The sequence below is a fragment of the Nicotiana tabacum genome, chromosome 8 (assembly GCF_000715075.1).
Source record: "Nicotiana tabacum cultivar K326 chromosome 8, ASM71507v2, whole genome shotgun sequence".
NCBI classification, from domain to species: Eukaryota; Viridiplantae; Streptophyta; class Magnoliopsida; order Solanales; family Solanaceae; genus Nicotiana; species Nicotiana tabacum.
Genome location: NC_134087.1, coordinates 166928629 through 166940833, shown reverse-complemented (window position 1 = coordinate 166940833; position 12205 = coordinate 166928629). Strand labels below are relative to the sequence as shown.

General features: G+C 35.3%; 1 long non-coding RNA gene across 1 annotated transcript; it reads right to left on the bottom strand.

Annotated features, from left to right (window-relative positions):
* Positions 1 to 2467: 2467 nt before the first annotated feature.
* Positions 2468 to 4169, bottom strand: LOC142162857 (uncharacterized). The gene is made up of 2 exons (XR_012694333.1): positions 4014 to 4169; positions 2468 to 3516 (listed from the first exon to the last, which is right to left on the bottom strand). It is a non-coding gene; the product is annotated as an uncharacterized LOC142162857 (long non-coding RNA).
* Positions 4170 to 12205: the final 8036 nt, after the last annotated feature.

Sequence of the window (12205 nt, the reverse complement as noted above, 5' to 3'; positions counted from 1 at the left end):
TCTTTCTCCACTGTTTCGGTCTATCTTCAGTAATAGTTTTTCCTCGAATTCTTTAACCTTTAGCATTCGACTCAGGTACTTTCCCAAAACTATCATTGATTCCCTCCATTTGTTTCAATATGTCTGACCCTGATAATGCTATTGGTGGCTCCCGTTGCTCGATTTTCCCATTAAAACGGACACGCTGCAATCTAAACCGATGGCCGCTTTCAAGAAAACGACGATGACCCATGAAACACCATTTTCTACTATGCTTCAGCCGGCAAAAGTCCGTATCAAAGTTACATGTGGGACAAGCAAACTGAGTGTTTTTGTTCCATCTAGATAAGGTGCCAAGCCCAGGAAAATCACTAATTGTCCACATCAAGGCTGCTCGTATTTTAAAATTTTCATTTTTTGAAGAGTCTAATGTTTGCACTACATCGTACCACAATTCTCTCAACTCTTGGATAAGAGGTTGTAAGTACACGTCAATGTCATTACCAGGCATTTGTTTTCCTGGAATGATCATTAAAAGAATGAATGAAGTTTGTTTCATGCATTCCCAAGGAGGACGATTGTATGGAATAAGAACCACAATCCAAATACTATAGTTTGTTGCCATTGCTCCAAAATGATTGAAACTGTCACTAGCTAGTCCTAGTCGTACATTCCGAGGATCTACAGTAAATTCAGGATGAAGCAAGTCAAATGCTTTCCAAGCTTGAGAATCCCTTGGATGCCTTATCAATCCATCTTGGTTACCCGCAGAAGAATGCCATCTCATAGACTCAGCGGTTTTAGAGCACATGAACAATCTCTGTAGCCTTGGCTTTAGTGGAAAGTAGCGCAAAATCTTTGCGGGCTACATTTTTTTATTGTCCTTCCACCTAGATGTCTTGTACTTTTTTGCATTCTTGTAAGCCTTTATCTTCCCTAAAATATAACATACAATTATTTGGGCAAGCATGGATCTTGGTATAATTAAGATCAAGTTTGTTGATGGTTTTTTGGCCTCATAAAAAGAAACAGGAATCTTGGCATCTTCAAAGGCTCCATTAACAACTCTAATATCATACTCATCGCTTTGTCAGTCATTCGACACAAACACTTATTTGCAGAATTTTCTATTATTCAAGATATATTGGATTAGCTTATTGAGTTTATGGAGTAATGCTCAATAAAGCAAATTAAACTTCTTATAGACAGACATCTTATACTGCTTTTGGCACAATTTACATTCTCAAACTTTAAAGAAACAAATCAACTTTAAGGTGGTCTGTTCATTGCTTTCTCTGTCATGTAGTTATCAGTTCAATTAAAAAGTTAAGTTATAAAAGCCTTATGCGCATTCATGCTATTATATCGAACACATTATCAACTGATATCCTAATAATTCAACTTCCTAAGAGAAGAATATCTAATAGAATAATTCATGCTTGGACAAAAAATGGCTTATATCAATTTTCTTGGACCATATCATTACGTTCTATTAGTGCAAGTCAATTTTTAATGCTAGCAATCTTTGGCTTTTTCTTTCACTTACCTTCTCTTACAGTACTTTTCATACCTAAAGGATCACTTAACTCTATTTTTTAAGACATCTAGAAGAGTTAAAACTTGCTCTTTAAATGCAGAAATATACATGTGATGGGAGCTTTGAAATTGTTTAGGCAAGATTGCCTGATGAAATAGGAACAAGTAAGCCTTGGTTTTAGGATCCTCTATCTATATCAGCCCCACGGTCTCCTTAATATTAGAAGCCAGATAGATCTCAAATTAGAGGATGAGATGATAATGCAGCCATAAATAGCTATAAGCCACTAGACTATACAAGTCTTGAGTAATAAATTCACATCTTCTTTTTCTCATTTATATTTATCTATAATACTTTCTTCTTCATGTACCACATTAAGCAAACATAATGTAGAATGTAGAACTAAAAGTGTTTGTCACACGTCACCAATCTAACAGATCCTACAGTGAAGTGCTAGTTGAGGTCAGTCAAGTGAAAACCATTCATTTTGCAAGCGAGAGCAGAATGCCCTTTGCACATACGGATTAAAGTTACATCAACATTCACAGAGGACTGTGTGAGCAGATGTAAAGAGTCTAAAACTAGTACAATTTCCAATTTAAGATGCACACCAGTCTTTGACAAAAATCCAGTTATACATGTTCTGCCTGAAATTATGACATACCAGGCAAAGAAGAAAATCTTGCTCTTTTGTCGACCTATCAAATATAATTTTATCGACCTCGATCCCAATAGCTTTACCACCTGTTTTAGATTCCTCGGCTACCTATCAAAGCAACAACAACAACAACAACAACAACGACCCAGTATGATCCCACAAGTGGGGTCTGGGGAGGGTAATATGTACGCGGACCTTACCCCTACCCCGAAGGGTAGAGAGGCTGTTTCCAGGAGACCCTCGGCTCAAAAACGCAATAGGAGATGATATATTAATACCATAAAAATGCGTAATAAAAATAACAACAATATATAAGAGATACGAAATATGAAATACAGGATACGAAATACGAAATACGAAATAGATGGCTGGTATAGTACAACTAGAAGGTAAAGCCCTGCATCAATAGACGACCACTGACATTCCTAGTCTAACTCCTAACTAGATAGTCTCTCTCACTTGAGCTGTAGAAATATTCAAACTCTCCCCTAACCTACAACCTTAATGCTCGACCTCCATAATTCCCTATCAAGGGTCATGTCCTCAGTAATCGTAAGTCGCGCCATGTCCTGTCTGATCACCTCTCCCCAATACTTCTTAGGTCTCCCTCTACCTCTCCGCGTGCCCACTACAGCCAGTTGCTCACACCTCCTCACCGGTGCATCAGTGCTCCTCCTCTGAATGTGCCCAAACCATCTGAGTCTTACTTCCCGCATCTTGTCCTCCATGGGGGCCACACCCACCTTCTCTCGAATATCTGCATTCTTAATCTTATCCATCCTTGTATGCCCGCACATCCACCTCAACATCCTCATCTCTGCTACTTTCATCTTCTGGGTGTGTGAGTTCTTTACCGGCCAACATTCAGTTCCATACAACATGGCAGGCCTAACCACTGCTCTATAAAACTTACCTTTTAGTAACGATGGCACTTTCTTGTCACACAAGACTCCCGACGCTAACCTCCACTTCATCCACCCCACCCCTATACGGTGTGTGACATCCTCGTCAATCTCCCCGATCCCCTGAATAACCGATCCAAGGTACTTGAAACTACCTTTCTGGGGAATGACTTGAGAGTCAAGCCTCACTTCAACTCCCGCTTCCGTCGGCTCAACTCCAAATTTGCACTCGAGGTATTCCGTCTTCGTCCTACTCAACTTGAAACCTTTAGACTCAAGAGCATGTCTCCAAATCTCTAGCCTCTCGTTGACGCCGCCTCTTGTCTCGTCAATTAGAATAATGTCATCAGCAAATAGCATGCACCATGGAACCTCCCCTTGAATATGATGAGTCAGTGCATCCATCACCAGAGCAAATAGGAATGGGCTTAGCGCAGACCCTTAGTGCAATCCCGTAATAAATGATATTTAGGTTAATATTAGCAGAACAAAAACTAAAAATATCAAAATTTAAACAAACACAAACTTAATTGAACAGAAAAGTAACAAAACTTGACATAAAAATAAAAGAAAAAAAAATAAAACTATTAGCAGAAATTGACAGCTAAACCAGTGAAATCAACGTCCGAATCAATAAAATTGACTGCCAAACGGTGAAATCGATGGCTTAATCAGTGAATCGATAGCTAAAATCAGTGATTTAAACTGATCTTCGTCCAATACACACACATGCACGCCTAAAATCAATGAAATCAATGGCTAAATCATCAAAATCGAAACCTAAATCAGTGAAATTTACGGCTAAAATCAGTGATTTAAACTGATATCCATCAAATACACACGCACGCACGCCTTAAATCAGTGAAATCGACGGCATTTTGGAAGGAATTACACGAACGACTTGAAGCGAGTATTTTATCAGAAAAGGGTGATTTACCTTAAACGAGTTGAAATCTGATCTCCTTACGTTATTGGAATCTCAATAATGAATACTGATTTGGGAGAATCGATTAGGGCCGTCTGTTTAGAGAGAAAGAGAGAGAAGGTGTATAGAGAGAGAGAAGGTGTACAGACGTTTAGGGCTTTAGGAGTTCTAATGAATTTACTTATTAGCAACGGGAGTTTTTATGAATTATTCAAATTTAAAATTATCTGAATATGTTTAGGGCTTTAGGAGTTTTATGTTATTTAATTATTAAAAATTAGCGGCGGTTGTAACCGCCGTAATTGTAAAAAATACGTCGTTTGAACTTTACGCACTAATGGCGTTTGGAACGCCGCCGTATTATGATATATATTGCGACGGTTTTGATGAATCGCAGTTATTTAACCGCCGCAATAATTTTAATTTTTTACAGTGATTCCACATATGCCACGTGTTGAATATGAGCACGTCAACTAACTTTCCACAACTTGCCATCCTCACTTGAGTCTAGTTTTTTGTTAACCAAAAAAAGAAAAAAGAGTCTAGTTTTAAGATTTTGCCTTTTTATTTCACTTCAATCAAATACACATAGTATATTTGGCTATTCTTCTAAAATTAACTTATTTTAAAAGTATTTTTTGCGAAAAGATTTTTCCGAAAATATACTTTTGAAGAAAAACAATTTATACTTGACTAGCCAATTTAAAATTACTTTTGGACACCAGTTAGGGTATGGCAAGGTTTTTCTAAACTAAGTGTTAAATCACAAATAAGAACATATTTTTATTTAAGTAAAAGATAAAAATATTATGAAATTACTTTATCTTTCAACAATTTAAATATATCAAAATATCATTTAATAAATATAAAAGTGCTTACCCCATAAGTTACAATATACTAGAAATCTAGCCTTGAAATAAACTAAAATACTTATACATTAAGGATGTGTTTGGTATAAGGGAAAATGTTTTCCGTGGAAAATGTTTTCCAAGAAAATGTTTTCTTTGAAAACAAGTAATAATCGTATTCATTTTTCAGTGTTTGGTACGCAAATTAAGGAAAATGACTTGCAAGAGTATTCATAAACAATTTATATATAATAAACATGAAGCCATAAACTTTCAAACCAATAACCTTTCGAACCCACAAATTTCATAAACTTTCGAACTGCTAAACTTTCAAAACCGCGGAATTTCGAACCCGTAAACTTCTAAACACATAAACCTCCGAACTCATAATTTTGGAAGTTGTAAAATTTTGAACTTTTAAACCGATAAATAAAAAAATTAAAACTGAAAAATATATTTTTCGGGGGGGGGGGGGGGGGGCAGGTGGGGGGGGGGGCAGAAAAATGGAAAAACAGAAATTTAAAATTGCAAATAAAATTAAGGTAAAAAAATAATTTTTTTGCGGTGGTGGGGGAGGGGTCGGGGTGGGGGGATGGGGTAGTAGGGTGAGTGGTAACGAAAAACTGAATTTTTTTTTAAAAAAAAGGCTTTTTTGGAGAGGGGATGAGGTAGGTTGATAAAGAGTTTTGGAAAATGTTTTTCCTTCTCTTGATAAAGAAAACATTTTCCTCCAATTGGAGGAAAATGAGTTCATGAGAAAAATATTTTCCAAAACATTTAACCCAACCAAACATGGAAAAATTAAAAAATATTTTCCGAAAAATATTTTTCTTCCTACCAAACACATCCTAAGTATATACGTCCAGATTTTAGTGTTCATAACCACAACTCCTCACGAAAAAAGAGTATTAAAGGACAATTTTTGAAGGAAAAAAGAGAGAGAGAGAGATTTACATACGAGTTGATGGAGGGGTTTGACATATATAATTAATTTCATGTATGATTATTAAATTTAATTTTTTATATCAGTAACGTTATAAAATTAATTTATATCATTAAAATCATCGACCTTCACCCATTATTTTAACAAACTCATGAAATTATTTTTTGCACCATAAAAGTAATTGAACTTACTAGTGTATCAACAAAATGACAAAACTATATTTGTATCACTAAAATAACTAAACTATATGTTATATTCTTAAGTAGTAAAACTTATTTGAAAATCAAATTCTCGGCACCGTAAAATGATACATTATTCCATGTCGGTAAATTTTAATTTGTTTCGCTTGTCATAACCATACTATAAACTATAAAAATTTGAAAAAATAAAACTAAAAATATTTTGCGGTAGAAAACTATAGGATCGAAAGAGAAAGTGGTTTGACTTATTTGGGACCGCATGGAGTAGCTAGTATAAATATTACTACAGTTTAGCGGTGGAACTATCTTACGCCACTTAAATTAAAATTATAATCTCACTAATTATATCCTCTTTAGTTTTTAATGTTAGTTTGTATTAGGGTAGGCTGTCGACATCACACCCCTTGGAATGAGACTCTTTTTTGGACCTTGCATAAACGCGAGATACTTTATACATCGAACTGCCCTTTAATATTGTATATAATATATAATTATTATTTCATAACAATATAATAATTATTTAAAAGAATGAAGGCTAATATGATATGTTTTTTTTTTCAAAAGATAGTGTCTCTATGATTTTTAACTAAATTCTTTTTGAAATAATTCCAACGGAATGGCTGCTCCAATTTGGATGAACTCTGAGATATCAAAACAGGCCAGCTCAGTGCAACTCAGGCTAGGCCTCACGTCCCCCTCTTTTTGAATTACGTTTTAACTTGTGTTCACTTTGCAAAATAAATTGTAAGCGTACCCACTTTTTCACGCAACTTCAGTATTCGGGGCTGAAGTAGCAAAGGCAATCACGCAAAACTTCAGCATTCTAGTAGACGGACCTGAAGAAGCAAAGGCAATACGCTGAAGTTTTTTTTTTTGTCCTGGATAACATGCTGTAGTTCATTTTTAAAAACTTCAGCACTAAAATAGCTGAAGTTTTTTTGTCCTGGATAGTTTTATCATAAAACTTTTTCAAAAACTTCAGCAGAAGATGTTGAAGTTATTTGGTTCATTTGTAAAACCTTCAGCACTAAATAAGCTGAAGTTTTTTGTCCTGGATAAGCTTTTTCAAAAACTTCAGCAGAAGATATTAAAGTTGTTTAGTTCATTTGTAAAAACTTCAACACTATATAAGCTGAAGTTTTTTTTGTCCTGGATTCATTGGTTTTGTCATAAAGCTTTTTCAAAAATTTCAGCAGAAGATGCTGAAGTTATTTAGTTCATTTGTAAAAACTTCAGCACTATATAAGCTGAAGTTTTTGAAAAAGCTTTCAAACATACTAGATAAATAATCACCTTATTCTTTCATGGTGTATTACTACTATAAAATAATCGGATTGCCAACAATATCTAAATCATAAATTTTGGAAACAATAAACGTGAAAAGAACAGAATTACGTAGAAATATTCACAAATTATTGTGAGCACATGATTTTTGCCTCATACGAATTACTCCAAAATAATTCCCAAAATTAGGTCTTGTCTTTAATTATGTGTTATTTTAGGAATTATTGTGTGATTTTCCTGATTGTTTGCATATATTTGTGTGCATGTTTAATTTTATTAATGCATTAAAAATACAAAAATATAGCATTTGCATTTAAGATTTGATTTTTACATTTTTTGGAATTAATTAATAATTAGGTGTTTTACAAAAATAAAAATTCAAAAAAATAATAATAACATATTTTTGAAATTTTAGTCAAATTGTGTGATTTTCTTTTAATTTGGCATTTAATTATTTGTGATAATTATTAGTTAGAGTTAAATAGTATTTTTAAGTTAATTTGGTGTTTTATAATTTTTAAATTTTTGAAAAAAAAAGAAGAAAGAAAAGAAAAAAGAGTTAATAAAATAGAGGAGATCAAATCTGGGCCAAAAGATCCCCAAGCCCAAACAATTACCCAGCCAGACCTGATCCCCAGTCCAGCCCAACCCATTCCCTACCTGGTCCACCCCTACCAGAACCAAACGACGTCGTTTGGACACGTTTTGATCAGGGCCGTCAATTTCATTTGATCGAACGGCCCAAAGCCTTGCCCATTACCCTACCCCGACCCATTTCATCTGAGATAGATCCGGTCTTTAAATCACTCAAACGACGTCGTCCCAATTAGTCAGATGATCCAAGCCATTGATCTCGTTTGATCGAACGGCCTGGATCCAATTTCACCCCAGTATATATTTGTCCAAACAGACCCCACCCCCCTCAGTCACCCTCGTCTCTCTCAAATTCCCCAAACCCTAGAGACCCGCCGTCCTAATTTCCACCGGTTGTCGCCGGCGGCGCCGGCTCCGTTCTCCACCAAACTCACACCCCAGAACCCCCTTGATCTCCTCTTTCATAATCCATAGTTAGTTTCTTTCGAACACCCTTAAAACGGTTCGAATCTTGATTTTAGGCTATGAACCCTAGTAGCCGCCACCATTTACCCTCGCCTTTCGGTGGCGGCGCCACCTCCAATCAACCCCAAACTAACACCCCTTGACCACCACAACCACATCTTCCCTAATCCACGATCCGTTACCTTCGAATCAAACCAGAACTTGTCGAATAATGAATCTGAGCTTCAAACCTAAAACTGCAAAGTCAAGATTCATCGAACATTTAAGCTAATTTTGACGTTGTTTGTGTATTCTTGATAAGAACACACAGTTAAAGTCAAAATTTGGTTTAAAAATTGAAGATTCGAAGGTTTTCTTCAGTTACTACTGACCGGTGAGTTCTTCTGTCCTATTTTCTATATTTATAGTTTAATTGGTATTATTCTGATGTTCGTCTTTCCTCATCTCTTTTTCTTTTCTCTGGTCGATTTCAATTGAAAACTCGACCAATCTTCTGGCATAAACTATCTTTTGTTCGTTGTTTTGTTTTTCAGAATGTTGGTGAATTTGTTCTTGGTTTCATAGGTTTGTGTGGTCACTTTGTTTAGAATCTGGAAATCATATCTCGTCTAATAACTTAGTCGGTTAAATTAAAGATTATCTTGAGTTTGGTTAAATATGTATAATAATTGACTGATTTATGCAAGTGGTCACTAATTGAGAAACTTCTAATAGTGGTAGGGTAGAAATTGCACTACTGAATTAAATTAAAAGCACTAAGTTAAGTGGAATTAAAAAATGGAAAAGGAGATTGGTAATGGAAGCTTCGCTAACTGATTAATTTAGATAAACTAAGGTAAGGGAGGGGACACTAGAAGGAGGATTGCATTAATTGAATGCATATAAAAGGCTGAGAGATACATAAAGATTGAAAAAACTTGGAAGAGATTCTGAGAGAGGGAGACAAGAAAACATTCTGAAAATACTGGAAAAAAAACTGGAATTTACTATTTCATTGATTTCTATTTTCTGGTTTTCAATTTCGAATTGGCTGAAACCATCTTCCATATACTATTTCATTGAACTATCTGGGGTTAATAGCTGTTTTTCTTGGATTAAAACTGGGATTGTTTTGTTGCTGGTGGTGATTGCTGTTGTTTTTACTGCTGATCTTACTCCCCCTTCGACTTTCATTTCCAGGTATTCCTTCATACCCTTTGCTAACAAATGAAGTGCCACAAGTTGGAACCAGACTGAATTTGTATACAGATTTGGATGTTCAAATTGGAATTTGAATAGAAGTCTTGTTTGAATGTTAAATTCTATTAGCTTCTACTGTTTATACCTTTGTTTTCTTGTTATGATTCATGTGTTAAGTTGTCCAGCTGTGCTCAAGGTATAGATTGTATACAACAATAGCTTATGCTGAAATTTTGGCTATGTATGTATAGATTGCTTGGTCTTAACTGTAACCAATTGATGTTTCTATATAGTTTATGCCTTAGTTTAAAAGGGGATTATTGTTGATTGATATATATATAAAGTTCTTATTCATGCCCCGACTCGTTTTTCTCCCCTCCTCAACGGTTGAAAAGATTATGAAAGATCACTGGTTGGTATGGCTTCAGGGATTCGATCCTGAAGTCCTTGCTTGCAGCCGGCGTTGCCAAAATATTTGGGCCTTTGGGCCTGAACATTATCGGAGTCTCATAAGTCAAAAGAGTCTCCCTACGTTTAGACAGGCTCATTGCTCAGAAGTTTGGGCCTGTATAAATCAGGCCCTTTCGCTAATAAAATGGTTTAATAAAACCTTGTTGATTGGAAGGGACTTCTCAAGTACTTTAGTGTTAAATAATTAGGGTCTTGAAAAATGAAAATTTGAGGCAAGCCATAGTTAGACACTTAGTAACAAATGGCTCTTGTGTTAATTTCATAATGTAGAGGTAAAATAATAAATATTCGTAGAGAAACCTTTAGGGCCGTTTAAAATAATATCGTGATTGTGGACACGTCCGCGTGACACGGTTACGATTTCTTTAAAAATAAATCAGAGTATACGTTCGCGTAACTTCGGCTAAGCTTTCATAATAATAGAACATCGTTAATCGTGGACGAAATAATTATATAGTATCCCTAAGTCATAAATCGGTTAAAAAATTTTTTTTAATCATTCTTGTGAATAGACCATAAACTAACAAATTTTCTTTTATAAGATTATAGTAAGTTTCTTTCACATAAAGAAAAGTTTTCCTCTTTGAGTATACAGTTTTTAAACTGCTTATCCATGAAAGTTGAAAATTTCTAAGTGTTAATGTGGTAGGAATATTTTTTTTAAAAAGGGAGAAGAAAGATTATGTGATTAAGATATATAATCCATAAAGTGTGTTAGGTAGCTTGTTTGAAGTTTTGTTTTAATATCAAAAGACTATAAAGTTTTATTTTTTTTTATGTTTTGCTCAGTTTTCTATGTTAGCAAAATTTATTGCTTTGTGTGGTAATATTTTTGTTTTCTGTTAACATAGTTCTTAAGAATGCAAGTATTTAATTTTTTTTTTGAAATTTCAATCCTAAATTGCGAGAATGAGGAAGGCTCACTGTTGATCCATAAAAATCTTGCTTTCACATATTTACATCAAAACCAAATCAATAGTATGCTTTTAGATATGATCTTAATAAATCAGTCATCATGATTGTGTACATGTTCGCGTGACGTAATTACGATTTTTCAAAATAAATTAAGGTACGCGTCCGCGCGACTTTGACTAAGTTTTTTTTCTTAAATAAATTAAGTGTTGTGAATTGTGTACACGTACGCGTGACATGACTCTTGACACGCCAAACCACACGAGTATACGTATGCGTAACTCGATAATTCTTTAAGTACGAGTAAATCACGTAATTAAAAGCGGTAAAGGTAAAATCCATGTAGTTTCTAAACACATAATTAAATAATTTAAGCCAAGTATAAATTGTTAAGAGACCGTGCTAGAACCACAGAATTCGGGAGTGTCTAACACCTTCTCCCGGGTTAACAGAATTCCTTACCCGGATTTTTGGTTCGCAGGCTACAATACAGAGTCAATCTTCTCCTCGATTTGTGATTCGAACCGGTGACTTGGGACACCATAAATTATCCCAAGTGGCGACTCTGAATCTTTAAATAAACGAATCCCGTTTCGATTGTCCTTTAATTGGAAAAACTCCCTTATACACTCCTTCCCGGGGGTGTAGTGAAAAGAGGAGGTGTGACAAGTCCAATTTAGGAAAGCTGCCTAGAATCTCTGGTTCAGGTTTCAAGAATTTGAGCTTAGAATAATTGTTATATTTGACTTTATTTATTATCTGGTTTATTCACATGTGTGGGCCTAATGTGCTAAATTTTGCTTTTTACCGCTTTGATATTATCTGATCTGTATAATAAACTGTTACGAAACCCTTCTTCTTTCTGAGTCTTCTGAATTTATGGTGCACACGTGCGCGTGGCCCACCTTTCTTTTAGAAGTCATACCAAATAGAACGAAGTTGGGCCAAGTAACTAGGCCGGGTAGACTTTCGTGCTCCCGGTACGTTGCCTCCACTTTGGCTCAAGCTGTCCGCTTGGGTAAGCCAGGTCTAGAATAGTATACCCCAGGTTTTACACTTAGAATAACTCAGCTTCATGCCGGATCCCTAGTAGGAACGTTTGTTTGCATCATGTGCATTTGACTTCGGAGACTCAACACAGGGGTTGGGTCTGTCTAGGACAGGTGCACCCGAAATGAAAAGACCATCCTGATGCATCTTACTTGCTTCTTGTGCATTCATTTGTTTCGGATTTGCATGTTGACCAGCTTATAGGAAAAAGTTAGAAAAGGAAAATCAATTTGAGAACCTAGAAAGAAAATTGGCTGT